Source organism: Salvelinus alpinus, chromosome 26 (assembly GCF_045679555.1).
Source record: "Salvelinus alpinus chromosome 26, SLU_Salpinus.1, whole genome shotgun sequence".
Classification (NCBI taxonomy): Eukaryota; Metazoa; Chordata; class Actinopteri; order Salmoniformes; family Salmonidae; genus Salvelinus; species Salvelinus alpinus.
Window position 1 is genome coordinate 13,221,633 of NC_092111.1, and position 27,019 is coordinate 13,248,651.

Here is a 27,019-nt window from a genome sequence, read left to right on the forward strand (position 1 = left end):
ACAGAGGAGGACCCTTGGTTTGCTGTAGTTGATGTTGTCGAATGAATAAAAAGTGATGTTTGTCCTCCCTGTTGTGAAGGTTTGAAGTTCCCGGGTGGCGACGAGCCCACCTGGTACAGGTTGTATAGAGGGATGGACCTGAGGGTTTAACATATTCTCGTTTTTTGGGTTACTAATGTGTGGTTGGCCACTCCAGGTGTAGTTATTGGAGTGGTCTCCTTTTTGGTCCTTGCTTATTTACGACTCAACTTACATTGATGCTAGTGGTGTCCCTAGGGGGTGCCAGATGAATATAAACTGGTGGACTAAGTGACAGCTGGGTTTGAATCTTCTGTCTGTTGGTGGTGTACAGTTAATAAAAATGTGGACAGAATTAACTACATTCATTTTAATGTCCAGAAACTGGGCAATTGGACTCAACAAGGCTTCGAGGCGGTCCATGGACAATTGGCAGCTACGTCCCTGATGGCATTTCAAAATAGAATCGCGGTTGATATGTTATTGGCTGAACCGGGGGGGGGTCTGTGCAATGTTTGGTGAGCAGTGTTGTACTTTCATTCCCAACAACACGGCTACGGATGGGAGTCTGACTGTAGCATTGGAGGGACTTCGTACCCTTAATGGTAAGATGAAACAGCATTCTGGAGTGGACACTTCTATGTGGGACTCATGGATGGATGCTTTTGGTAAATATAAGACGTTGGTTTCCTCTATCCTAGTATCTATTTCCGTTTTTGCAGGCATTCTTGTACTTTGTGGATGCTGTTGCATTCCATGTGCGCGGACGCTTGCTAGCCGTGTTATCACTGCCGCAATAGACCCTAATCAGGAAAGGGCCCAAATGTTCCCATTGCTTGATGATGGGGAAGCTGGACCTGTCTATCTATTTGAGGACTAAGAAACCTTTATGTCACGTCTCTTGTGAGACGTGAAGAGGGGGAATTACAAAATTTGTCCTCAGACAAATTTTATCCCATAGCTTTGTCTTTTTTTACTTTTATGTCACGTCTCTTGTGAGACGTGAAGAGGGGGATTTGTAAGAAATTGTATAAGATACTGGTAACTTGTTTTAACCACTTCTCAACATAAGCTATTCTTGGCACAACATGCACCCATCCCCTCTACTTTGTCAGACCCACACACACATCCCCTCCCCCATGAATAGGGCCTGTGAAAACAAACGCACATGCAGGATGCCTTGGGATGTGACTAGGACAAAGAACTGTGTGAAAAGCCAATGGAATGTCGACATCAGGCCGAACAGGACTACCCACGACCCAGATCGACCAATCGGAAGGCCAGACGACAAGATCAACCTACTTTGCTTGTTGCCTATATAATCTGTATGTACTGCTTAGAGGGGCCTCTTCTCCGACGATTTCATAAGAATCAGACAGAAAGGAGCCGTGCACGCTTTTGCCTGATATCTTTACACTTGAATAAAACGGCCTTATTATAAAATTATCCACCTCGTCCTATGTCTCCACTTGTTCTCCTGTCTCCAATAAACGTTTTACTAACACTAACGACAACCTACTGTTATGTAACAATGACAAGCAACTTTCATGTAACACTGATGTCACAATGTCAGATGAAAACGAATGACGTGACTTACTTTCAGAGGAGCAGCGTAGCACACACAATTGATGCCCACAAACAAAGCTGTGGGAAGTTTCCTTGAAGCCAATGCAGAGGATAAAGAAAAACAACAACTCAAAATGTACCTCATTGCCAGTACGGGGATCGAACCCACGACCTTGGCGTTATTAGCACCACGCTCTAACCAACTGAGCTAACCGGCCACTTGCCACGGAGCAAAAGTTTTAGGATGCACAGAGCCTCGGCCAGTGCTGGCTCGTAAACGAACAAGTCCACCAACAGCATAGCCTGACAAGACTGGACCCTCTTGGTTGCTCCTTGTGGTAAGTTAAAAAGGCTGGGGAATTAGCTCAAATGGTAGAGAGCTTGCTTTGCATGGGCGAGGTAGTGGGATCGATGCCCACATTCTCCCCAAAACATTTTTTTTGGTGGATCCAAGAACGCTCCAGTTCACACTTCATGCAGCTTTGTCTAACGACAACCTACTGTTATGTAACAATGACAAGCAACTTTCATGTAACACTGATGTCACAAAGTCAGCAGAAAACGAATGACGTGACTTACTTTCAGAGGAGCAGCGTAGCACACACAATTGATGCCCACAAACAAAGCTGTGGGAAGTTTCCTTGAAGCCAATGCAGAGGATAAAGAAAAACAACAACTCAAAATGTACCTCATGGCCAGTACGGGGATCGAACACACGACCTTGGCGTTATTAGCACCACACTCTAACCAACTGAGCTAACCGGCCGCTTGCCACGGAGCAAAAGTTTTAGGATGCACAGAGCCTCGGCCAGTGCTGGCTCGTAAACGAACAAGTCCACCAACAGCATAGCCTGACAAGACTGGACCCTCTTGGTTGCTCCTTGTGGTAAATTACAATGACTGGGGAATTAGCTCAAATGGTAGAGCGCTTGCTTTGCATGCGAGAGGTAGTGGGATCGATGCCCACATTCTCCCAAAAACATATTTTTTGGTGGATCCAAGAACGCTCCAGTTCACACTTCATGCAGCTTTGTCTAACGACAACCTACTGTTATGTAACAATGACAAGCAACTTTCATGTAACACTGATGTCACAATGTCAGATGAAAACGAATGATGTGACTTACTTTCAGAGGAGCAGCGTAGCACACACAATTGATGCCCACAAACAAAGCTGTGGGAAGTTTCCTTGAAGCCAATGCAGAGGATAAAGAAAAACAACAACTCAAAATGTACCTCATGGCCAGTACGGGGATCGAACCCACGACGTTGGCGTTATTAGCACCACGCTCTAACCAACTGAGCTAACCGGCCACTTGCCACGAAGCAAAAGTTTTAGGATGCACAGAGCCTCGGCCAGTGCTGGCTCGTAAACGAACAAGTCCACCAACAGCATAGCCTGACAAGACTGGACCCTCTTGGTTGCTCCTTGTGGTAAGTTAAGAAGGCTGGGGAATTAGCTCAAATGGTAGAGAGCTTGCTTTGCATGGGAGAGGTAGTGGGATCGATGCCCACATTCTCCCCAAAACATTTTTTTGGGTGGATCCAAGAACGCTCCAGTTCACACTTCATGCAGCTTTGTCTAACGACAACCTACTGTTATGTAACAATGACAAGCAACTTTCATGTAACACTGATGTCACAAAGTCAGATGAAAACGAATGACGTGACTTACTTTCAGAGGAGCAGCGTAGCACACACAATTGATGCCCACAAACAAAGCTGTGGGAAGTTTCCTTGAAGCCAATGCAGAGGATAAAGAAAAACAACAACTCAAAATGTACCTCATGGCCAGTACGGGGATCGAACCCACGACCTTGGCGTTATTAGCACCACACTCTAACCAACTGAGCTAACCGGCCGCTTGCCACGGAGCAAAAGTTTTAGGATGCACAGAGCCTCGGCCAGTGCTGGCTCGTAAACGAACAAGTCCACCAACAGCATAGCCTGACAAGACTGGACCCTCTTGGTTGCTCCTTGTGGTAAATTACGAAGACTGGGGAATTAGCTCAAATGGTAGAGCGCTTGCTTTGCATGCGAGAGGTAGTGGGATCGATGCCCACATTCTCCCAAAAACATTTTTTGGGGTGGATCCAAGAACGCTCCAGTTCACACTTCATGCAGCTTTGTCTAACGACAACCTACTGTTATGTAACAATGACAAGCAACTTTCATGTAACACTGATGTCACAATGTCAGATGAAAACGAATGACGTGACTTACTTTCAGAGGAGCAGCGTAGCACACACAATTGATGCCCACAAACAAAGCTGTGGGAAGTTTCCTTGAAGCCGATAAAGAAAAACAACAACTCAAAATGTACCTCATGGCTAGTACGGGGATCGAACCCACGACCTTGGCGTTATTAGCACCACGCTCTAACCAACTGAGCTAACCTCTCGCTTGCCACGGAGCAAAAGTTTTAGGATGCACAGAGCCTCGGCCAGTGCTGGCTCGTAAACGAACAAGTCCACCAACAGCATAGCCTGACAAGACTGGACCCTCTTGGTTGCTCCTTGTGGTAAATTAAAACGGCTGGGGAATTAGCTCAAATGGTAGAGCGCTTGCTTTGCATGCGAGAGGTAGTGGGATCGATGCCCACATTCTACCCAGAATTTTTTTTGAGGTGGATCCAAGAACGCTCCAGTTCACACTTCATGCAGCTTTGTCTAACGACAACCTACTGTTATGTAACAATGACAAGCAACTTTCATGTAACACTGATGTCACAAAGTCAGATGAAAACGAATGACGTGACTTACTTTCAGAGGAGCAGCGTAGCACACACAATTGATGCCCACAAACAAAGCTGTGGGAAGTTTCCTTGAAGCCAATGCAGAGGATAAAGAAAAACAACAACTCAAAATGTACCTCATGGCCAGTACGGGGATCGAACCCACGACCTTAGCGTTATTAGCACCACGCTCTAACCAACTGAGCTAACCGGCCGCTTGCCACGGAGAAAAAGTTTTAGGATGCACAGAGCCTCGGCCAGTGCTGGCTCGTAGACGAACAAGTCCACCAACAGCATAGCCTGACAAGACTGGACCCTCTTGGTTTCTCCTTGTGGTAAATTACAAAGACTGGGGAATTAGCTCAAATGGTAGAGCGCTTGCTTTGCATGCGAGAGGTAGTGGGATCGATGCCCACATTCTCCCCAAAAATGTTTTGTGGTGGATCCAAGAACGCTCCAGTTCACACTTCATGCAGCTTTGTCTAACGATAACCTACTGTTATGTAACAATGACAAGCAACTTTCATGTAACACTGATGTCACAATGTCAGATGAAAACGAATGACGTGACTTACTTTCAGAGGAGCAGCGTAGCACACACAATTGATGCCCACAAACAAAGCTGTAGGAAGTTTCCTTGAAGCCAATGCAGAGGATAAAGAAAAACAACAACTCAAAATGTACCTCATGGCCAGTACGGGGATCGAACCCACGACCTTGGCGTTATTAGCACCACGCTCTAACCAACTGAGCTAACCGGCCACTTGCCACGGAGCAAAAGTTTTAGGATGCACAGAGCCTCGGCCAGTGCTGGCTCGTAAACGAACAAGTCCACCAACAGCATAGCCTGACAAGACTGGACCCTCTTGGTTGCTCCTTGTGGTAAATTAAAAAGGCTGGGGAATTAGCTCAAATGGTAGAGTGCTTGCTTTGCATGCGAGAGGTAGTGGGATCGATGCCCACGTTCTCCAAGAAACATTTTTTTTGGTGGATCCAAGAACGCTCCAGTTCACACTTCATGCAGCTTTGTCTAACGACAACCTACTGTTATGTAACAATGACAAGCAACTTTCATGTAACACTGATGTCACAATGTCAGTTGAAAACGAATGACGTGACTTACTTTCAGAGGAGCAGCGTAGCACACACAATTGATGCCCACAAACAAAGCTGTGGGAAGTTTCCTTGAAGCCAATGCAGAGGATAAAGAAAAACAACAACTCAAAATGTACCTCATGGCCAGTACAGGGATCGAACCCACGACCTTGGCGTTATTAGCACCACGCTCTAACCAACTGAGCTAACCGGTCACTGGCCACGGAGCAAAAGTTTTAGGATGCACAGAGCCTCGGCCAGTGCTGGCTCGTAAACGAACAAGTCCACCAACAGCATAGCCTGACAAGACTGGACCCTCTTGGTTGCTCCTTGTGGTAAGTTAAAAAGGCTGGGGAATTAGCTCAAATGGTAGAGAGCTTGCTTTGCATGGGAGAGGTTGTGGGATCGATGCCCACATTCTCCCCCAAAATTTTTTGGGGTGGATCCAAGAACGCTCCAGTTCACACTTCATGCAGCTTTGTCTAACGACAACCTACTGTTATGTAACAATGACAAGCAACTTTCATGTAACACTGATGTCACAATGTCAGATGAAAACGAATGACGTGACTTACTTTCAGAGGAGCAGCGTAGCACACACAATTGATGCCCACAAACAAAGCTGTGGGAAGTTTCCTTGAAGCCAATGCAGAGGATAAAGAAAAACAACAACTCAAAATGTACCTCATGGCAAGTACGGGGATCGAACCCACGACCTTGGCGTTATTAGCACCACGCTCTAACCAACTGAGCTAACCGGTCACTTGCCACGAGGCAAAAATTTTAGGATGCACAGAGCCTCGGCCAGTGCTGGCTCGTAAACGAACAAGTCCACCAACAGCATAGCCTGACAAGACTGGACCCTCTTGGTTGCTCCTTGTGGTAAGTTAAAAAGGCTGGGGAATTAGCTCAAATGGTAGAGAGCTTGCTTTGCATGGGAGAGGTAGTGGGATCGATGCCCACATTCTCCCCAAAACATTTTTTTTGGTGGATCCAAGAACGCTCCAGTTCACACTTCATGCAGCTTTGTCTAACGACAACCTACTGTTATGTAACAATGACAAGCAACTTTCATGTAACACTGATGTCACAATGTCAGATGAAAACGAATGACGTGACTTACTTTCAGAGGAGCAGCGTAGCACACACAATTGATGCCCACAAACAAAGCTGTGGGAAGTTTCCTTGAAGCCAATGCAGAGGATAAAGAAAACCAACAACTCAAGGTGTACCTCATGGCCAGTACGGGGATCGAACCCACGACCTTGGCGTTATTAGCACCACGCTCTAACCAACTGAGCTAACCGGCCGCTTGCCAAGGAGCAAAAGTTTTAGGATCCACAGAGCCTCGGCCAGTGCTGGCTCGTAAACGAACAAGTCCACCAACAGCATAGCCTGACAAGACTGGACCCTCCTGGTTGCTCCTTGTGGTAAATTAAAAAGGCTGGGGAATTAGCTCAAATGGTAGAGCGCTTGCTTTGGATGTGGGAGGTAGTGGGATCGATGCTCACATTCTCCCAAAAACATTTTTTTTTGGTGGATCCAAGAACGCTCCAGTTCACACTTCATGCAGCTTTGTCTAACGACAACCTACTGTTATGTAACAATGACAAGCAACTTTCATGTAACACTGATGTCACAATGTCAGATGAAAACAAATGACGTGAATTACTTTCAGAGGAGCAGCGTAGCACACACAATTGATGCCCACAAACAAAGCTGTGGGAAGTTTCCTTGAAGCCAATGCAGAGGATAAAGAAAAACAACAACTCAAAATGTACCTCATGGCCAGTACGGGGATCGAACCCACGACCTTGGCGTTATTAGCACCACGCTCTAACCAACTGAGCTAACCGGCCGCTTGCCACGGCGCAAAAGTTTTAGGATGCACAGAGCCTCGGCCTGTGCTGGTTCGTAAACGAACAAGTCCACCAACAGCATAGCCTGACAAGACTGGACCCTCTTGGTTGCTCCTTGTGGTAAATTAAAAAGGCTGGGGAATTAGCTCAAATGGTAGAGTGCTTGCTTTGCATGCGAGAGGTAGTGGGATCGATGCCCACGTTCTCCAAAAAACATTTTTTTTGGTGGATCCAAGAACGCTCCAGTTCACACTTAATGCAGCTTTGTCTAACGACAACCTACTGTTATGTAACAAAGACAAGCAACTTTCATGTAACACTGATGTCACAATGTCAGATGAAAACGAATGACGTGACTTACTTTCAGAGGAGCAGCGTAGCACACACAATTGATGCCCACAAACAAAGCTGTGGGAAGTTTCCTTGAAGCCAATGCAGAGGATAAAGAAAAACAACAACTCAAAATGTACCTCATGGCCAGTACAGGGATCGAACCCACGACCTTGGCGTTATTAGCACCACGCTCTAACCAACTGAGCTAACCGGTCACTTGCCACGGAGCAAAAGTTTTAGGATGCACAGAGCCTCGGCCAGTGCTGGCTCGTAAACGAACAAGTCCACCAACAGCATAGCCTGACAAGACTGGACCCTCTTGGTTGCTCCTTGTGGTAAGTTAAAAAGGCTGGGGAATTAGCTCAAATGGTAGAGAGCTTGCTTTGCATGGGAGAGGTATTGGGATCGATGCCCACATTCTCCCCAAAAAATTTTTGGGGTGGATCCAAGAACGCTCCAGTTCACACTTCATGCAGCTTTGTCTAACGACAACCTACTGTTATGTAACAATGACAAGCAACTTTCATGTAACACTGATGTCACAATGTCAGATGAAAACGAATGACGTGACTTACTTTCAGAGGAGCAGCGTAGCACACACAATTGATGCCAACAAACAAAGCTGTGGGAAGTTTCCTTGAAGCCAATGCAGAGGATAAAGAAAAACAACAACTCAAAATGTACCTCATGGCCAGTACGGGGATCGAACCCACGACCTTGGCGTTATTAGCACCACGCTCTAACCAACTGAGCTAACCACCCGCTTGCCACGGAGCAAAAGTTTTAGGATGCACAGAGCCTCGGCCAGTGCTGGCTCGTAAACGAACAAGTCCACCAACAGCATAGCCTGACAAGACTGGACCCTCTTGGTTGCTCCTTGTGGTAAATTAAAAAGGCTGGGGAATTAGCTCAAATGGTAGAGCGCTTGCTTTGCATGCGAGAGGTAGTGGGATCGATGCCCACATTCTACCCAAAACATTTTTTTGGGTGGATCCAAGAACGCTCCAGTTCACACTTCATGCAGCTTTGTCTAACGACAACCTACTGTTATGTAACAATGACAAGCAACTTTCATGTAACACTGATGTCACAAAGTCAGATGAAAACGAATGACGTGACTTACTTTCAGAGGAGCAGCGTAGCACACACAATTGATGCCCACAAACAAAGCTGTGGGAAGTTTCCTTGAAGCCAATGCAGAGGATAAAGAAAAACAACAACTCAAAATTTACCTCATGGCCAGTACGGGGATCGAACCCACGACCTTGGCGTTATTAGCACCACGCTCTAACCAACTGAGCTAACCGGCCGCTTGCCACGGAGCAAAAGTTTTAGGATGCACAGAGCCTCGGCCAGTGCTGGCTCGTAAACGAACAAGTCCACCAACAGCATAGCCTGACAAGATTGGACCCTCTTGGTTTCTCCTTGTGGTAAATTACAAAGACTGGGGAATTAGCTCAAATGGTAGAGCGCTTGCTTTGCATGCGAGAGGTAGTGGGATCGATGCCCACATTCTCCAAAAAACATTTTTTTTGGTGGATCCAAGAACGCTCCAGTTCACACTTCATGCAGCTTTGTCTAACGACAACCTACTGTTATGTAACAATGACAAGCAACTTTCATGTAACACTGATGTCACAATGTCAGATGAAAACGAATGACGTGACTTACTTTCAGAGGAGCAGCGTAGCACAAACAATTGATGCCCACAAACAAAGCTGTGGGAAGTTTCCTTGAAGCCAATGCAGAGGATAAAGAAAAACAACAACTCAAAATGTACCTCATGGAAAGTACGGGGATCGAACCCACGACCTTGGCGTTATTAGCACCACGCTCTAACCAACTGAGCTAACCGGTCACTTGCCACGAGGCAAAAGTTTTAGGATGCACAGAGCCTCGGCCAGTGCTGGCTCGTAAACGAACAAGTCCACCAACAGCATAGCCTGACAAGACTGGACCCTCTTGGTTGCTCCTTGTGGTAAGTTAAAAAGGCTGGGGAATTAGCTCAAATGGTAGAGAGCTTGTTTTGCATGGGAGAGGTAGTGGGATCGATGCCCACATTCTCCCCAAAACATTTTTTTTGGTGGATCCAAGAACGCTCCAGTTCACACTTCATGCAGCTTTGTCTAACGACAACCTACTGTTATGTAACAATGACAAGCAACTTTCATGTAACACTGATGTCACAATGTCAGATGAAAACGAATGACGTGACTTACTTTCAGAGGAGCAGCGTAGCACACACAATTGATGCCCACAAACAAAGCTGTGGGAAGTTTCCTTGAAGCCAATGCAGAGGATAAAGAAAAACAACAACTCAAAATGTACCTCATGGCCAGTACGGGGATCGAACCCACGACCTTGGCGAAATTAGCACCACACTCCAACCAACTGAGCTAACCGGCCGCTTGCCACGGAGCAAAAGTTTTAGGATGCACAGAGCCTCGGCCAGTGCTGGCTCGTAAACGAACAAGTCCACCAACAGCATAACCTGACAAGACTGGACCCTCTTGGTTGCTCCTTGTGGTAAATTACAAAGACTGGGGAATTAGCTCAAATGGTAGAGCGCTTGCTTTGCATGCGAGAGGTAGTGGGATCGATGCCCACATTCTCCCAAAAACATTTTTTTGGGTGGATCCAAGAACGCTCCAGTTCACACTTCATGCAGCTTTGTCTAACGACAACCTACTGTTATGTAACAATGACAAGCAACTTTCATGTAACACTGATGTCACAATGTCAGATGAAAACGAATGACGTGACTTACTTTCAGAGGAGCAGCGTAGCACAAACAATTGATGCCCACAAACAAAGCTGTGGGAAGTTTCCTTGAAGCCAATGCAGAGGATAAAGAAAAACAACAACTCAAAATGTACCTCACGGCCAGTACGGGGATCGAACCCACGACCTTGGCGTTATTAGCACCACGCTCTAACCAACTGAGCTAACCGGCCACTTGCCACGGAACAAAAGTTTTAGGATGCACAGAGCCTCGGCCAGTGCTGGCTCGTAAACGAACAAGTCCACCAACAGCATAGCCTGACAAGACTGGACCCTCTTGGTTGCTCCTTGTGGTAAGTTAACAAGGCTGGGGAATTAGCTCAAATGGTAGAGAGCTTGCTTTGCATGGGAGAGGTAGTGGGATCGATGCCCACATTCTCCCCAAAACATAGTTTTTGGTGGATCCAAGAACGCTCCAGTTCACACTTCATAAAGCTTTGTCTAACGACAACCTACTGTTATGTAACAATGACAAGCAACTTTCATGTAACACTGATGTCACAAAGTCAGATGAAAACGAATGACGTGACTTACTTTCAGAGGAGCAGCGTAGCACACACAATTGATGCCCACAAACAAAGCTGTGGGAAGTTTCCTTGAAGCCAATGCAGAGGATAAAGAAAAACAACAACTCAAAATGTACCTCATGGCCAGTACGGGGATCGAACCCACGACCTTGGCGTTATTAGCACCACACTCTAACCAACTGAGCTAACCGGCCGCTTGCCACGGAGCAAAAGTTTTAGGATGCACAGAGCCTCGGCCAGTGCTGGCTCGTAAACGAACAAGTCCACCAACAGCATAGCCTGACAAGACTGGACCCTCTTGGTTGCTCCTTGTGGTAAATTACAAAGACTGGGGAATTAGCTCAAATGGTAGAGCGCTTGCTTTGCATGCGAGAGGTAGTGGGATCGATGCCCACATTCTCCCAAAAACATTTTTTTTGGTGGATCCAAGAACGCTCCAGTTCACACTTCATGCAGCATTGTCTAACGACAACCTACTGTCATGATGTCACAATGTCAGATGAAAAAGAATGACGTGACTTACTTTCAGAGGAGCAGCGTAGCACACACAATTGATGCCCACAAACAAAGCTGTGGGAAGTTTCCTTGAAGGAAAAGCAGAGGATAAAGATAGAACAACAAGTAATGCCAAAACCCGGGATCGAACCAGGGACCTTTAGATCTTCAGAATAACGCTCTCCCAACTGAGCTATTTCGGCAAGTCTCTAAAGCTAATTATGTGGCACACTTGACCATAAACATGCAAGTGACTCACAATTTTGACACTCAAGATGTAACTCATGGCCAGTACGGGGATCGAACCCACGACCTTGGCGTTATTTGCACCACGCTCTAACCAACTGAGCTAACCGGCCGCTTGCCACGGAGCAAAAGTTTTAGGATGCACAGAGCCTCGGCCAGTGCTGGCTCGTAAACGAACAAGTCCACCAACAGCATAGCCTGACAAGATTGGACCCTCTTGGTTTCTCCTTGTGGTAAATTACAAAGACTGGGGAATTAGCTCAAATGGTAGAGCGCTTGCTTTGCATGCGAGAGGTAGTGGGATCGATGCCCACATTCTCCAAAAAACATTTTTTTTGGTGGATCCAAGAACGCTCCAGTTCACACTTCATGCAGCTTTGTCTAACGACAACCTACTGTTATGTAACAATGACAAGCAACTTTCATGTAACACTGATGTCACAATGTCAGATGAAAACGAATGACGTGACTTACTTTCAGAGGAGCAGCGTAGCACACACAATTGATGCCCACAAACAAAGCTGTGGGAAGTTTCCTTGAAGCCAATGCAGAGGATAAAGAAAAACAACAACTCAAAATGTACCTCATGGAAAGTACGGGGATCGAACCCACGACCTTGGCGTTATTAGCACCACGCTCTAACCAACTGAGCTAACCGGTCACTTGCCACGAGGCAAAAGTTTTAGGATGCACAGAGCCTCGGCCAGTGCTGGCTCGTAAACGAACAAGTCCACCAACAGCATAGCCTGACAAGACTGGACCCTCTTGGTTGCTCCTTGTGGTAAGTTAAAAAGGCTGGGGAATTAGCTCAAATGGTAGAGAGCTTGTTTTGCATGGGAGAGGTAGTGGGATCGATGCCCACATTCTCCCCAAAACATTTTTTTTGGTGGATCCAAGAACGCTCCAGTTCACACTTCATGCAGCTTTGTCTAACGACAACCTACTGTTATGTAACAATGACAAGCAACTTTCATGTAACACTGATGTCACAATGTCAGATGAAAACGAATGACGTGACTTACTTTCAGAGGAGCAGCGTAGCACACACAATTGATGCCCACAAACAAAGCTGTGGGAAGTTTCCTTGAAGCCAATGCAGAGGATAAAGAAAAACAACAACTCAAAATGTACCTCATGGCCAGTACGGGGATCGAACCCACGACCTTGGCGAAATTAGCACCACACTCCAACCAACTGAGCTAACCGGCCGCTTGCCACGGAGCAAAAGTTTTAGGATGCACAGAGCCTCGGCCAGTGCTGGCTCGTAAACGAACAAGTCCACCAACAGCATAACCTGACAAGACTGGACCCTCTTGGTTGCTCCTTGTGGTAAATTACAAAGACTGGGGAATTAGCTCAAATGGTAGAGCGCTTGCTTTGCATGCGAGAGGTAGTGGGATCGATGCCCACATTCTCCCAAAAACATTTTTTTGGGTGGATCCAAGAACGCTCCAGTTCACACTTCATGCAGCTTTGTCTAACGACAACCTACTGTTATGTAACAATGACAAGCAACTTTCATGTAACACTGATGTCACAATGTCAGATGAAAACGAATGACGTGACTTACTTTCAGAGGAGCAGCGTAGCACACACAATTGATGCCCACAAACAAAGCTGTGGGAAGTTTCCTTGAAGCCAATGCAGAGGATAAAGAAAAACAACAACTCAAAATGTACCTCACGGCCAGTACGGGGATCGAACCCACGACCTTGGCGTTATTAGCACCACGCTCTAACCAACTGAGCTAACCGGCCACTTGCCACGGAACAAAAGTTTTAGGATGCACAGAGCCTCGGCCAGTGCTGGCTCGTAAACGAACAAGTCCACCAACAGCATAGCCTGACAAGACTGGACCCTCTTGGTTGCTCCTTGTGGTAAGTTAACAAGGCTGGGGAATTAGCTCAAATGGTAGAGAGCTTGCTTTGCAAGGGAGAGGTAGTGGGATCGATGCCCACATTCTCCCCAAAACATAGTTTTTGGTGGATCCAAGAACGCTCCAGTTCACACTTCATAAAGCTTTGTCTAACGACAACCTACTGTTATGTAACAATGACAAGCAACTTTCATGTAACACTGATGTCACAAAGTCAGATGAAAACGAATGACGTGACTTACTTTCAGAGGAGCAGCGTAGCACACACAATTGATGCCCACAAACAAAGCTGTGGGAAGTTTCCTTGAAGCCAATGCAGAGGATAAAGAAAAACAACAACTCAAAATGTACCTCATGGCCAGTACGGGGATCGAACCCACGACCTTCGCGTTATTAGCACCACACTCTAACCAACTGAGCTAACCGGCCGCTTGCCACGGAGCAAAAGTTTTAGGATGCACAGAGCCTCGGCCAGTGCTGGCTCGTAAACGAACAAGTCCACCAACAGCATAGCCTGACAAGACTGGACCCTCTTGGTTGCTCCTTGTGGTAAATTACAAAGACTGGGGAATTAGCTCAAATGGTAGAGCGCTTGCTTTGCATGCGAGAGGTAGTGGGATCGATGCCCACATTCTCCCAAAAACATTTTTTTTGGTGGATCCAAGAACGCTCCAGTTCACACTTCATGCAGCATTGTCTAACGACAACCTACTGTCATGATGTCACAATGTCAGATGAAAAAGAATGACGTGACTTACTTTCAGAGGAGCAGCGTAGCACACACAATTGATGCCCACAAACAAAGCTGTGGGAAGTTTCCTTGAAGGAAAAGCAGAGGATAAAGATAGAACAACAAGTAATGCCAAAACCCGGGATCGAACCAGGGACCTTTAGATCTTCAGAATAACGCTCTCCCAACTGAGCTATTTCGGCAAGTCTCGAAAGCTAATTATGTGGCACACTTGACCATAAACATGCAAGTGACTCACAATTTTGACACTCAAAATGTAACTCATGGCCAGTAAGGGGATCGAACCCACGACCTTGGCTTTATTTGCAACACTCTCTAACCAACTGAGCTAACCAGTCGCTTGCTAGGGACCAACATTTTTAGGATGCACAGAGCCTCGGCCAGTGCTGGCTCGTAAACGATAAAGTCCACCAACAGCATAGCCTGACAAGACTGGACCCTCTTGGTTGCTCCTTGTGGTGAATTAAAAAGGCTGGGGAATTAGCTCAAATGGTAGAGAGCTTGCTTTGCATGCGAGAGGTAGTAGCATCGATGCCCACATTCTCCCAAAACAGCTTTTTTGGTGGATCCAAGAACGCTCCAGTTCACACTTCATGCAGCTTTGTCTAACGACAACCTACTGTTATGTAACAATGACAAGCAACTTTCATGTAACACTGATGTCACAATGTCAGATGAAAACGAATGACGTGACTTACTTTCAGAGGAGCAGCGTAGCACACACAATTGATGCCCACAAACAAAGCTGTGGGAAGTTTCCTTGAAGCCAATGCAGAGGATAAAGAAAAACAACAACTCAAAATGTACCTCATGGCCAGTACGGGGATCGAACCCACGACCTTGGCGTTATTAGCACCACGCTCTAACCAACTGAGCTAACCGGCCGCTTGCCACGGAGCAAAAGTTTTAGGATGCACAGAGCCTCGGCCAGTGCTGGCTCGTAAACGAACAAGTCCACCAACAGCATAGCCTGACAAGTCTGGACCCTCTTGGTTGCTCCTTGTGGTAAATTAACAAGGCTGGGGAATTAGCTCAAATGGTAGAGCGCATGCTTTGCATGCGAGAGGTAGTGGGATCGATGCCCACATTCTCCCAAAAACTTTTTTTTTGGTGGATCCAAGAACGCTCCAGTTCACACTTCATGCAGCTTTGTCTAACGACAACCTACTGTTATGTAACAATGACAAGCAACTTTCATGTAACACTGATGTCACAATTTCAGATGAAAACGAATGACGTGACTTACTTTCAGAGGAGCAGCGTAGCACACACAATTGATGCCCACAAACAAAGCTGTGGGAAGTTTCCTTGAAGCCAATGCAGAGGATAAAGAAAAACAACAACTCAAAATGTACCTCATGGCCAGTACGGGGATCGAACCCACGACCTTTGCGTTATTAGCACCACGCTCTAACCAACTGAGCTAACCGGCCGCTTGCCACGGAGCAAAAGTTTTAGGATGCACAGAGCCTCGGCCAGTGCTGGCTCGTAAACGAACAAGTCCACCAACAGCATAGCCTGACAAGACTGGACCCTCTTGGTTGCTCCTTGTGGTAAATTAAAAAGGCTGGGGAATTAGCTCAAATGGTAGAGCGCTTGCATTGCATGCGAGAGGTAGTGGGATCGATGCCCACATTCTCCAAAAAACATTTTTTGGGGTGGATCCAAGAACGCTCCAGTTCACACTTCATGCAGCATTGTCTAACGACAACCTACTGTCATGATGTCACAATGTCAGATGAAAAAGAATGACGTGACTTACTTTCAGAGGAGCAGCGTAGCACACACAATTGATGCCCACAAACAAAGCTGTGGGAAGTTTCCTTGAATCCAATGCAGAGGATAAAGAAAAACAACAACTCAAAATGTACCTCATGGCCAGTACGGGGATCGAACCCACGACCTTGGCGTTATTAGCACCACGCTCTAACCAACTGAGCTAACCTGCCGCTTGCCACGGAGCAAAAGTTTTAGGATGCACAGAGCCTCGGCCAGTGCTGGCTCGTAAACGAACAAGTCCACCAACAGCATAGCCTGACAAGTCTGGACCCTCTTGGTTGCTCCTTGTGGTAAATTAAAAAGGCTGGGGAATTAGCTCAAATGGTAGAGCGCTTGCTTTGCATGCGAGAGGTAGTGGGATCGATGCCCACATTCTCCCCAAAACATTTTTTTTGGTGGATCCAAGAACGCTCCAGTTCACACTTCATGCAGCTTTGTCTAACGACAACCTACTGTTATGTAACAATGACAAGCAACTTTCATGTAACACTGATGTCACAATGTCAGATGAAAACGAATGACGTGACTTACTTTCAGAGGAGCAGCGTAGCACACACAATTGATGCCCACAAACAAAGCTGTGGGAAGTTTCCTTGAAGCCAATGCAGAGGATAAAGAAAAACAACAACTCAAAATGTACCTCATGGCCAGTACGGGGATCGAACCCACGACCTTGGCGTTATTAGCACCACGCTCTAACCAACTGAGCTAACCGGCCGCTTGCCACGGAGCAAAAGTTTTAGGATGCACAGAGCCTCGGCCAGTGCTGGCTCGTAAACGAACAAGTCCACCAACAGCATAGCCTGACAAGACTGGACCCTCTTGGTTGCTCCTTGTGGTAAATTAAAAAGGCTGGGGAATTAGCTCAAATGGTAGAGCGCTTGCTTTGCATGCGAGAGGTAGTGGCATCGATGCCCACATTCTCCCAAAAACATTTTTTTTGGTGGATCCAAGAACGCTCCAGTTCACACTTCATGCAGCTTTGTCTAACGACAACCTACTGTTATGTAACAATGACAAGCAACTTTCATGTAACACTGATGTCACAATGTCAGATGAAAACGAATGACGTGACTTACTTTCAGAGGAGCAGCGTAGCACACACAATTGATGCCCACAAACAAAGCTGTGGGAAGTTTCCTTGAAGCCAATGCAGAGGATAAAGAAAAACAACAACTCAAAATGTACCTCATGGCCAGTACGGGGATCGAACCCACGACCTTGGCGTTATTAGCACCACGCTCTAACCAACTGAGCTAACCGGCCGCTTGCCACGGAGCAAAAGTTTTAGGATGCACAGAGCCTCGGCCAGTGCTGGCTCGTAAACGAACAAGTCCACCAACAGCATAGCCTGACAAGACTGGACCCTCTTGGTTGCTCCTTGTGGTAAATTAAAAAGGCTGGGGAATTAGCTCAAATGGTAGAGCGCTTGCTTTGCATGCGAGAGGTAGTGGCATCGATGCCCACATTCTCCCAAAAACATTTTTTTTGGTGGATCCAAGAACGCTCCAGTTCACACTTCATGCAGCTTTGTCTAACGACAACCTACTGTTATGTAACAATGACAAGCAACTTTCATGTAACACTGATGTCACAATGTCAGATGAAAACGAATGACGTGACTTACTTTCAGAGGAGCAGCGTAGCACACACAATTGATGCCCACAAACAAAGCTGTGGGAAGTTTCCTTGAATCCAATGCAGAGGATAAAGAAAAACAACAACTCAAAATGTATCTCATGGCCAGTACGGGGATCGAACCCACGACCTTGGCGTTATTAGCACCACGCTCTAACCAACTGAGCTAACCGGCCGCTTGCCACGGAGAAAAAGTTTTAGGATGCACAGAGCCTCGGCCAGTGCTGGCTCGTAAACGAACAAGTCCACCAACAGCATAGCCTGACAAGTCTGGACCCTCTTGGTTGCTCCTTGTGGTAAATTAAAAAGGCTGGGGAATTAGCTCAAATGGTAGAGCGCTTGCTTTGCATGCGAGAGGTAGTGGGATCGATGCCCACATTCTCCCAAAAACATTTTTTTTGGTGGATCCAAGAACGCTCCAGTTCACACTTCATGCAGCTTTGTCTAACGACAACCTACTGTTATGTAACAATGACAAGCAACTTTCATGTAACACTGATGTCACAATGTCAGATGAAAACGAATGACGTGACTTACTTTCAGAGGAGCAGCGTAGCACACACAATTGATGCCCACAAACAAAGCTGTGGGAAGTTTCCTTGAAGCCAATGCAGAGGATAAAGAAAAACAACAACTCAAAATGTACCTCATGGCCAGTACGGGGATCGAACCCACGACCTTGGCGTTATTAGCACCACACTCTAACCAACTGAGCTAACCGGCTGCTTGCCAAGAAGCAAAAGTTTTAGGATGCACAGAGCCTCGGCCAGTGCTGGCTCGTAAACGAACAAGTCCACCAACAGCATAGCCTGACAAGACTGGACCCTCTTGGTTGCTCCTTGTGATAAATTAAAAAGCCTGGGGAATTAGCTCAAATGGTAGAGCGCTTGCTTTGCATGCGAGAGGTAGTGGGATCGATGCCCACATTCTCCCTAAAACTTTTTTTTTGGTGGATCCAAGAACGCTCCAGTTCACACTTCATGCAGCTTTGTCTAACGACAACCTACTGTTATGTAACAATGACAAGCAACTTTCATGTAACACTGATGTCACAATGTCAGATGAAAACGAATGACGTGACTTACTTTCAGAGGAGCAGCGTAGCACACACAATTGATGCCCACAAACAAAGCTGTGGGAAGTTTCCTTGAATCCAATGCAGAGGATAAAGAAAAACAACAACTCAAAATGTACCTCATGGCCAGTACGGGGATCGAACCCACGACCTTGGCGTTATTAGCACCACGCTCTAACCAACTGAGCTAACCGGCCGCTTGCCACGGAGCAAAAATTTTAGGATGCACAGAGCCTCGGCCAGTGCTGGCTCGTAAACGAACAAGTCCACCAACAGCATAGCCTGACAAGACTGGACCCTCTTGGTTCCTCCTTGTGGTAAATTAAAAAGGCTGGGGAATTAGCTCAAATGGTAGAGCGCTTGCTTTGCATGCGAGAGGTAGTGGCATCGATGCCCACATTCTCCCAAAAACATTTTTTTTGGTGGATCCAAGAACGCTCCAGTTCACACTTCATGCAGCTTTGTCTAACGACAACCTACTGTTATGTAACAATGACAAGCAACTTTCATGTAACACTGATGTCACAATGTCAGATGAAAACGAATGACGTGACTTACTTTCAGAGGAGCAGCGTAGCACACACAATTGATGCCCACAAACAAAGCTGTGGGAAGTTTCCTTGAATCCAATGCAGAGGATAAAGAAAAACAACAACTCAAAATGTACCTCATGGCCAGTACGGGGATCGAACCCACGACCTTGGCGTTATTAGCACCACGCTCTAACCAACTGAGCTAACCGGCCGCTTGCCACGGAGCAAAAGTTTTAGGATGCACAGAGCCTCGGCCAGTGCTGGCTCGTAAACGAACAAGTCCACCAACAGCATAGCCTGACAAGTCTGGACCCTCTTGGTTGCTCCTTGTGGTAAATTAAAAAGGCTGGGGAATTAGCTCAAATGGTAGAGCGCTTGCTTTGCATGCGAGAGGTAGTGGGATCGATGCCCACATTCTCCCAAAAACATTTTTTTTGGTGGATCCAAGAACGCTCCAGTTCACACTTCATGCAGCTTTGTCTAACGACAACCTACTGTTATGTAACAATGACAAGCAACTTTCATGTAACACTGATGTCACAATGTCAGATGAAAACGAATGACGTGACTTACTTTCAGAGGAGCAGCGTAGCACACACAATTGATGCCCACAAACAAAGCTGTGGGAAGTTTCCTTGAAGCCAATGCAGAGGATAAAGAAAAACAACAACTCAAAATGTACCTCATGGCCAGTACGGGGATCGAACCCACGACCTTGGCGTTATTAGCACCACGCTCTAACCAACTGAGCTAACCGGCCGCTTGCCACGGAGCAAAAGTTTTAGGATGCACAGAGCCTCGGCCAGTGCTGGCTCGTAAACGAACAAGTCCACCAACAGCATAGCCTGACAAGACTGGACCCTCTTGGTTGCTCCTTGTGGTAAATTAAAAGGGCTGGGGAATTAGCTCAAATGGTAGAGCGCTTGCTTTGCATGCGAGAGGTAGTGGCATCGATGCCCACATTCTCCCAAAAACATTTTTTTTGGTGGATCCAAGAACGCTCCAGTTCACACTTCATGCAGCTTTGTCTAACGACAACCTACTGTTATGTAACAATGACAAGCAACTTTCATGTAACACTGATGTCACAATGTCAGATGAAAACGAATGACGTGACTTACTTTCAGAGGAGCAGCGTAGCACACACAATTGATGCCCACAAACAAAGCTGTGGGAAGTTTCCTTGAATCCAATGCAGAGGATAAAGAAAAACAACAACTCAAAATGTACCTCATGGCCAGTACGGGGATCGAACCCACGACCTTGGCGTTATTAGCACCACGCTCTAACCAACTGAGCTAACCGGCCGCTTGCCACGGAGCAAAAGTTTTAGGATGCACAGAGCCTCGGCCAGTGCTGGCTCGTAAACGAACAAGTCCACCAACAGCATAGCCTGACAAGTCTGGACCCTCTTGGTTGCTCCTTGTGGTAAATTAAAAAGGCTGAGGAATTAGCTCAAATGGTAGAGCGCTTGCTTTGCATGCGAGAGGTAGTGGGATCGATGCCCACATTCTCCCAAAAACATTTTTTTGGGTGGATCCAAGAACGCTCCAGTTCACACTTCATGCAGCTTTGTCTAACGACAACCTACTGTTATGTAACAATGACAAGCAACTTTCATGTAACACTGATGTCACAATGTCAGATGAAAACGAATGACGTGACTTACTTTCAGAGGAGCAGCGTAGCACACACAATTGATGCCCACAAACAAAGCTGTGGGAAGTTTCCTTGAAGCCAATGCAGAGGATAAAGAAAAACAACAACTCAAAATGTACCTCATGGCCAGTACGGGGATCGAACCCACGACCTTGGCGTTATTAGCACCACACTCTAACCAACTGAGCTAACCGGCTGCTTGCCAAGAAGCAAAAGTTTTAGGATGCACAGAGCCTCGGCCAGTGCTGGCTCGTAAACGAACAAGTCCACCAACAGCATAGCCTGACAAGACTGGACCCTCTTGGTTGCTCCTTGTGATAAATTAAAAAGGCTGGGGAATTAGCTCAAATGGTAGAGCGCTTGCTTTGCATGCGAGAGGTAGTGGGATCGATGCCCGCATTCTCCCCAAGACTTTTTTTTTGGTGGATCCAAGAACGCTCCAGTTCACACTTCATGCAGCTTTGTCTAACGACAACCTACTGTTATGTAACAATGACAAGCAACTTTCATGTAACACTGATGTCACAATGTCAGATGAAAACGAATGACGTGACTTACTTTCAGAGGAGCAGCGTAGCACACACAATTGATGCCCACAAACAAAGCTGTGGGAAGTTTCCTTGAATCCAATGCAGAGGATAAAGAAAAACAACAACTCAAAATGTACCTCATGGCCAGTACGGGGATCGAACCCACGACCTTGGAGTTATTAGCACCACGCTCTAACCAACTGAGCTAACCGGCCGCTTGCCACGGATCAAAAGTTTTAGGATGCACAGAGCCTCGGCCAGTGCTGGCTCGTAAACGAACAAGTCCACCAACAGCATAGCCTGACAAGACTGGACCCTCTTGGTTGCTCCTTGTGGTAAATTAAAAAGGCTGGGGAATTAGCTCAAATGGTAGAGCGCTTGCTTTGCATGCGAGAGGTAGTGGCATCGATGCCCACATTCTCCCAAAAACATTTTTTTTGGTGGATCCAAGAACGCTCCAGTTCACACTTCATGCAGCTTTGTCTAACGACAACCTACTGTTATGTAACAATGACAAGCAACTTTCATGTAACACTGATGTCACAATGTCAGATGAAAACGAATGACGTGACTTACTTTCAGAGGAGCAGCGTAGCACACACAATTGATGCCCACAAACAAAGCTGTGGGAAGTTTCCTTGAATCCAATGCAGAGGATAAAGAAAAACAACAACTCAAAATGTACCTCATGGCCAGTACGGGGATCGAACCCACGACCTTGGCATTATTAGCACCACGCTCTAACCAACTGAGCTAACCGGCCGCTTGCCACGGAGCAAAAGTTTTAGGATGCACAGAGCCTCGGCCAGTGCTGGCTCGTAAACGAACAAGTCCACCAACAGCATAGCCTGACAAGTCTGGACCCTCTTGGTTGCTCCTTGTGGTAAATTAAAAAGGCTGGGGAATTAGCTCAAATGGTAGAGCGCTTGCTTTGCATGCGAGAGGTAGTGGGATCGATGCCCACATTCTCCCAAAAACATTTTTTTTGGTGGATCCAAGAACGCTCCAGTTCACACTTCATGCAGCTTTGTCTAACGACAACCTACTGTTATGTAACAATGACAAGCAACTTTCATGTAACACTGATGTCACAATGTCAGATGAAAACGAATGACGTGACTTACTTTCAGAGGAGCAGCGTAGCACACACAATTGATGCCCACAAACAAAGCTGTGGGAAGTTTCCTTGAAGCCAATGCAGAGGATAAAGAAAAACAACAACTCAAAATGTACCTCATGGCCAGTACGGGGATCGAACCCACGACCTTGGCGTTATTAGCACCACACTCTAACCAACTGAGCTAACCGGCCGCTTGCCACGGAGCAAAAGTTTTAGGATGCACAGAGCCTCGGCCAGTGCTGGCTCGTAAACGAACAAGTCCACCAACAGCATAGCCTGACAAGACTGGACCCTCTTGGTTGCTCCTTGTGGTAAATTAAAAAGGCTGGGGAATTAGCTCAAATGGTAGAGCGCTTGCTTTGCATGCGAGAGGTAGTGGGATCGATGCCCACATTCTCCCCAAAACATTTTTTTTGGTGGATCCAAGAACGCTCCAGTTCACACTTCATGCAGCTTTGTCTAACGACAACCTACTGTTATGTAACAATGACAAGCAACTTTCATGTAACACTGATGTCACAATGTCAGATGAAAACGAATGACGTGACTTACTTTCAGAGGAGCAGCGTAGCACACACAATTGATGCCCACAAACAAAGCTGTGGGAAGTTTCCTTGAATCCAATGCAGAGGATAAAGAAAAACAACAACTCAAAATGTACCTCATGGCCAGTACGGGGATCGAACCCACGACCTTGGCGTTATTAGCACCACGCTCTAACCAACTGAGCTAACCGGCCGCTTGCCACGGAGCAAAAGTTTTAGGATGCACAGAGCCTCGGCCAGTGCTGGCTCGTAAACGAACAAGTCCACCAACAGCATAGCCTGACAAGACTGGACCCTCTTGGTTGCTCCTTGTGGTAAATTAAAAAGGCTGGGGAATTAGCTCAAATGGTAGAGCGCTTGCTTTGCATGCGAGAGGTAGTGGCATCGATGCCCACATTCTCCCAAAAACATTTTTTTTGGTGGATCCAAGAACGCTCCAGTTCACACTTCATGCAGCTTTGTCTAACGACAACCTACTGTTATGTAACAATGACAAGCAACTTTCATGTAACACTGATGTCACAATGTCAGATGAAAACGAATGACGTGACTTACTTTCAGAGGAGCAGCGTAGCACACACAATTGATGCCCACAAACAAAGCTGTGGGAAGTTTCCTTGAATCCAATGCAGAGGATAAAGAAAAACAACAACTCAAAATGTACCTCATGGCCAGTACGGGGATCGAACCCACGACCTTGGCGTTATTAGCACCACGCTCTAACCAACTGAGCTAACCGGCCGCTTGCCACGGAGCAAAAGTTTTAGGATGCACAGAGCCTCGGCCAGTGCTGGCTCGTAAACGAACAAGTCCACCAACAGCATAGCCTGACAAGACTGGACCCTCTTGGTTGCTCCTTGTGGTAAATTAAAAAGGCTGGGGAATTAGCTCAAATGGTAGAGCGCTTGCTTTGCATGCGAGAGGTAGTGGGATCGATGCCCACATTCTCCCAAAAACATTTTTTTTGGTGGATCCAAGAACGCTCCAGTTCACACTTCATGCAGCTTTGTCTAACGACAACCTACTGTTATGTAACAATGACAAGCAACTTTCATGTAACACTGATGTCACAATGTCAGATGAAAACGAATGACGTGACTTACTTTCAGAGGAGCAGCGTAGCACACACAATTGATGCCCACAAACAAAGCTGTGGGAAGTTTCCTTGAAGCCAATGCAGAGGATAAAGAAAAACAACAACTCAAAATGTACCTCATGGCCAGTACGGGGATCGAACCCACGACCTTGGCGTTATTAGCACCACGCTCTAACCAACTGAGCTAACCGGCCGCTTGCCACGGAGCAAAAGTTTTAGGATGCACAGAGCCTCGGCCAGTGCTGGCTCGTAAACGAACAAGTCCACCAACAGCATAGCCTGACAAGACTGGACCCTCTTGGTTGCTCCTTGTGGTAAATTAAAAAGGCTGGGGAATTAGCTCAAATGGTAGAGCGCTTGCTTTGCATGCGAGAGGTAGTGGCATCGATGCCCACATTCTCCCAAAAACATTTTTTTTGGTGGATCCAAGAACGCTCCAGTTCACACTTCATGCAGCTTTGTCTAACGACAACCTACTGTTATGTAACAATGACAAGCAACTTTCATGTAACACTGATGTCACAATGTCAGATGAAAACGAATGACGTGACTTACTTTCAGAGGAGCAGCGTAGCACACACAATTGATGCCCACAAACAAAGCTGTGGGAAGTTTCCTTGAATCCAATGCAGAGGATAAAGAAAAACAACAACTCAAAATGTACCTCATGGCCAGTACGGGGATCGAACCCACGACCTTGGCGTTATTAGCACCACGCTCTAACCAACTGAGCTAACCGGCCGCTTGCCACGGAGCAAAAGTTTTAGGATGCACAGAGCCTCGGCCAGTGCTGGCTCGTAAACGAACAAGTCCACCAACAGCATAGCCTGACAAGACTGGACCCTCTTGGTTGCTCCTTGTGGTAAATTAAAAAGGCTGGGGAATTAGCTCAAATGGTAGAGCGCTTGCTTTGCATGCGAGAGGTAGTGGGATCGATGCCCACATTCTCCCAAAAACATTTTTTTTGGTGGATCCAAGAACGCTCCAGTTCACACTTCATGCAGCTTTGTCTAACGACAACCTACTGTTATGTAACAATGACAAGCAACTTTCATGTAACACTGATGTCACAATGTCAGATGAAAACGAATGACGTGACTTACTTTCAGAGGAGCAGCGTAGCACACACAATTGATGCCCACAAACAAAGCTGTGGGAAGTTTCCTTGAAGCCAATGCAGAGGATAAAGAAAAACAACAACTCAAAATGTACCTCATGGCCAGTACGGGGATCGAACCCACGACCTTGGCGTTATTAGCACCACACTCTAACCAACTGAGCTAACCGGCTGCTTGCCACGAAGCAAAAGTTTTAGGATGCACAGAGCCTCGGCCAGTGCTGGCTCGTAAACGAACAAGTCCACCAACAGCATAGCCTGACAAGACTGGACCCTCTTGGTTGCTCCTTGTGGTAAATTAAAAAGGCTGGGGAATTAGCTCAAATGGTAGAGCGCTTGCTTTGCATGCGAGAGGTAGTGGGATCGATGCCCACATTCTCCCCAAAACTTTTTTTTTGGTGGATCCAAGAACGCTCCAGTTCACACTTCATGCAGCTTTGTCTAACGACAACCTACTGTTATGTAACAATGACAAGCAACTTTCATGTAACACTGATGTCACAATGTCAGATGAAAACGAATGACGTGACTTACTTTCAGAGGAGCAGCGTAGCACACACAATTGATGCCCACAAACAAAGCTGTGGGAAGTTTCCTTGAAGCCAATGCAGAGGATAAAGAAAAACAACAACTCAAAATGTACCTCATGGCCAGTACGGGGATCGAACCCACGACCTTGGAGTTATTAGCACCACGCTCTAACCAACTGAGCTAACCGGCCGCTTGCCACGGATCAAAAGTTTTAGGATGCACAGAGCCTCGGCCAGTGCTGGCTCGTAAACGAACAAGTCCACCAACAGCATAGCCTGACAAGACTGGACCCTCTTGGTTGCTCCTTGTGGTGAATTAAAAAGGCTGGGGAATTAGCTCAAATGGTAGAGAGCTTGCTTTGCAAGCGAGAGGTAGTGGCATCGATGCCCACATTCTCCCAAAACATTTTTTTTGGTGGATCCAAGAACGCTCCAGTTCACACTTCATGCAGCTTTGTCTAACGACAACCTACTGTTATGTAACAATGACAAGCAACTTTCATGTAACACTGATGTCACAATGTCAGATGAAAACGAATGACGTGACTTACTTTCAGAGGAGCAGCGTAGCACACACAATTGATGCCCACAAACAAAGCTGTGGGAAGTTTCCTTGAAGCCAATGCAGAGGATAAAGAAAAACAACAACTCAAAATGTACCTCATGGCCAGTACGGGGATCGAACCCACGACCTTGGCGTTATTAGCACCACGCTCTAACCAACTGAGCTAACCGGCCGCTTGCCACGGAGCAAAAGTTTTAGGATGCACAGAGCCTCGGCCAGTGCTGGCTCGTAAACGAACAAGTCCACCAACAGCATAGCCTGACAAGACTGGACCCTCTTGGTTGCTTCTTGTGGTAAATTAAAAAGGCTGGGGAATTAGCTCAAATGGTAGAGCGCTTGCTTTGCATGCGAGAGGTAGTGGGATCGATGCCCACATTCTCCCAAAAACATTTTTTTTGGTGGATCCAAGAACGCTCCAGTTCACACTTCATGCAGCTTTGTCTAACGACAACCTACTGTTATGTAACAATGACAAGCAACTTTCATGTAACACTGATGTCACAATGTCAGATGAAAACGAATGACGTGACTTACTTTCAGAGGAGCAGCGT

General features: G+C 46.5%; 21 non-coding genes across 21 annotated transcripts; all 21 read right to left on the reverse strand.

The window, feature by feature from the left end:
* Positions 1-5,006: 5,006 nt before the first annotated feature.
* On the reverse strand, positions 5,007-5,080 carry trnai-aau (transfer RNA isoleucine (anticodon AAU)). Its single transcript has one exon. It is a non-coding gene; the product is annotated as a tRNA-Ile (tRNA).
* Positions 5,081-6,649: 1,569 nt separating this feature from the next.
* On the reverse strand, positions 6,650-6,723 carry trnai-aau (transfer RNA isoleucine (anticodon AAU)). The gene has a single exon. It is a non-coding gene; the product is annotated as a tRNA-Ile (tRNA).
* A 475-nt stretch (positions 6,724-7,198) lies between these two features.
* On the reverse strand, positions 7,199-7,272 carry trnai-aau (transfer RNA isoleucine (anticodon AAU)). The gene has a single exon. It is a non-coding gene; the product is annotated as a tRNA-Ile (tRNA).
* Positions 7,273-8,841: 1,569 nt separating this feature from the next.
* Positions 8,842-8,915, reverse strand: trnai-aau (transfer RNA isoleucine (anticodon AAU)). Its single transcript has one exon. It is a non-coding gene; the product is annotated as a tRNA-Ile (tRNA).
* A 1,570-nt stretch (positions 8,916-10,485) lies between these two features.
* trnai-aau (transfer RNA isoleucine (anticodon AAU)) lies at positions 10,486-10,559 on the reverse strand. Its single transcript has one exon. It is a non-coding gene; the product is annotated as a tRNA-Ile (tRNA).
* Positions 10,560-11,538: 979 nt separating this feature from the next.
* trnaf-gaa (transfer RNA phenylalanine (anticodon GAA)) lies at positions 11,539-11,611 on the reverse strand. The gene has a single exon. It is a non-coding gene; the product is annotated as a tRNA-Phe (tRNA).
* A 1,726-nt stretch (positions 11,612-13,337) lies between these two features.
* Positions 13,338-13,411, reverse strand: trnai-aau (transfer RNA isoleucine (anticodon AAU)). Its single transcript has one exon. It is a non-coding gene; the product is annotated as a tRNA-Ile (tRNA).
* A 979-nt stretch (positions 13,412-14,390) lies between these two features.
* trnaf-gaa (transfer RNA phenylalanine (anticodon GAA)) lies at positions 14,391-14,463 on the reverse strand. The gene has a single exon. It is a non-coding gene; the product is annotated as a tRNA-Phe (tRNA).
* A 629-nt stretch (positions 14,464-15,092) lies between these two features.
* trnai-aau (transfer RNA isoleucine (anticodon AAU)) lies at positions 15,093-15,166 on the reverse strand. Its single transcript has one exon. It is a non-coding gene; the product is annotated as a tRNA-Ile (tRNA).
* Positions 15,167-16,704: 1,538 nt separating this feature from the next.
* Positions 16,705-16,778, reverse strand: trnai-aau (transfer RNA isoleucine (anticodon AAU)). Its single transcript has one exon. It is a non-coding gene; the product is annotated as a tRNA-Ile (tRNA).
* A 474-nt stretch (positions 16,779-17,252) lies between these two features.
* On the reverse strand, positions 17,253-17,326 carry trnai-aau (transfer RNA isoleucine (anticodon AAU)). The gene has a single exon. It is a non-coding gene; the product is annotated as a tRNA-Ile (tRNA).
* A 474-nt stretch (positions 17,327-17,800) lies between these two features.
* On the reverse strand, positions 17,801-17,874 carry trnai-aau (transfer RNA isoleucine (anticodon AAU)). Its single transcript has one exon. It is a non-coding gene; the product is annotated as a tRNA-Ile (tRNA).
* A 1,022-nt stretch (positions 17,875-18,896) lies between these two features.
* On the reverse strand, positions 18,897-18,970 carry trnai-aau (transfer RNA isoleucine (anticodon AAU)). The gene has a single exon. It is a non-coding gene; the product is annotated as a tRNA-Ile (tRNA).
* Positions 18,971-19,444: 474 nt separating this feature from the next.
* Positions 19,445-19,518, reverse strand: trnai-aau (transfer RNA isoleucine (anticodon AAU)). Its single transcript has one exon. It is a non-coding gene; the product is annotated as a tRNA-Ile (tRNA).
* A 474-nt stretch (positions 19,519-19,992) lies between these two features.
* On the reverse strand, positions 19,993-20,066 carry trnai-aau (transfer RNA isoleucine (anticodon AAU)). The gene has a single exon. It is a non-coding gene; the product is annotated as a tRNA-Ile (tRNA).
* A 474-nt stretch (positions 20,067-20,540) lies between these two features.
* On the reverse strand, positions 20,541-20,614 carry trnai-aau (transfer RNA isoleucine (anticodon AAU)). The gene has a single exon. It is a non-coding gene; the product is annotated as a tRNA-Ile (tRNA).
* Positions 20,615-23,280: 2,666 nt separating this feature from the next.
* trnai-aau (transfer RNA isoleucine (anticodon AAU)) lies at positions 23,281-23,354 on the reverse strand. Its single transcript has one exon. It is a non-coding gene; the product is annotated as a tRNA-Ile (tRNA).
* Positions 23,355-23,828: 474 nt separating this feature from the next.
* trnai-aau (transfer RNA isoleucine (anticodon AAU)) lies at positions 23,829-23,902 on the reverse strand. The gene has a single exon. It is a non-coding gene; the product is annotated as a tRNA-Ile (tRNA).
* Positions 23,903-24,376: 474 nt separating this feature from the next.
* trnai-aau (transfer RNA isoleucine (anticodon AAU)) lies at positions 24,377-24,450 on the reverse strand. Its single transcript has one exon. It is a non-coding gene; the product is annotated as a tRNA-Ile (tRNA).
* Positions 24,451-24,924: 474 nt separating this feature from the next.
* On the reverse strand, positions 24,925-24,998 carry trnai-aau (transfer RNA isoleucine (anticodon AAU)). Its single transcript has one exon. It is a non-coding gene; the product is annotated as a tRNA-Ile (tRNA).
* A 1,569-nt stretch (positions 24,999-26,567) lies between these two features.
* Positions 26,568-26,641, reverse strand: trnai-aau (transfer RNA isoleucine (anticodon AAU)). The gene has a single exon. It is a non-coding gene; the product is annotated as a tRNA-Ile (tRNA).
* Between the last annotated feature and the right edge of the window lie 378 nt (positions 26,642-27,019).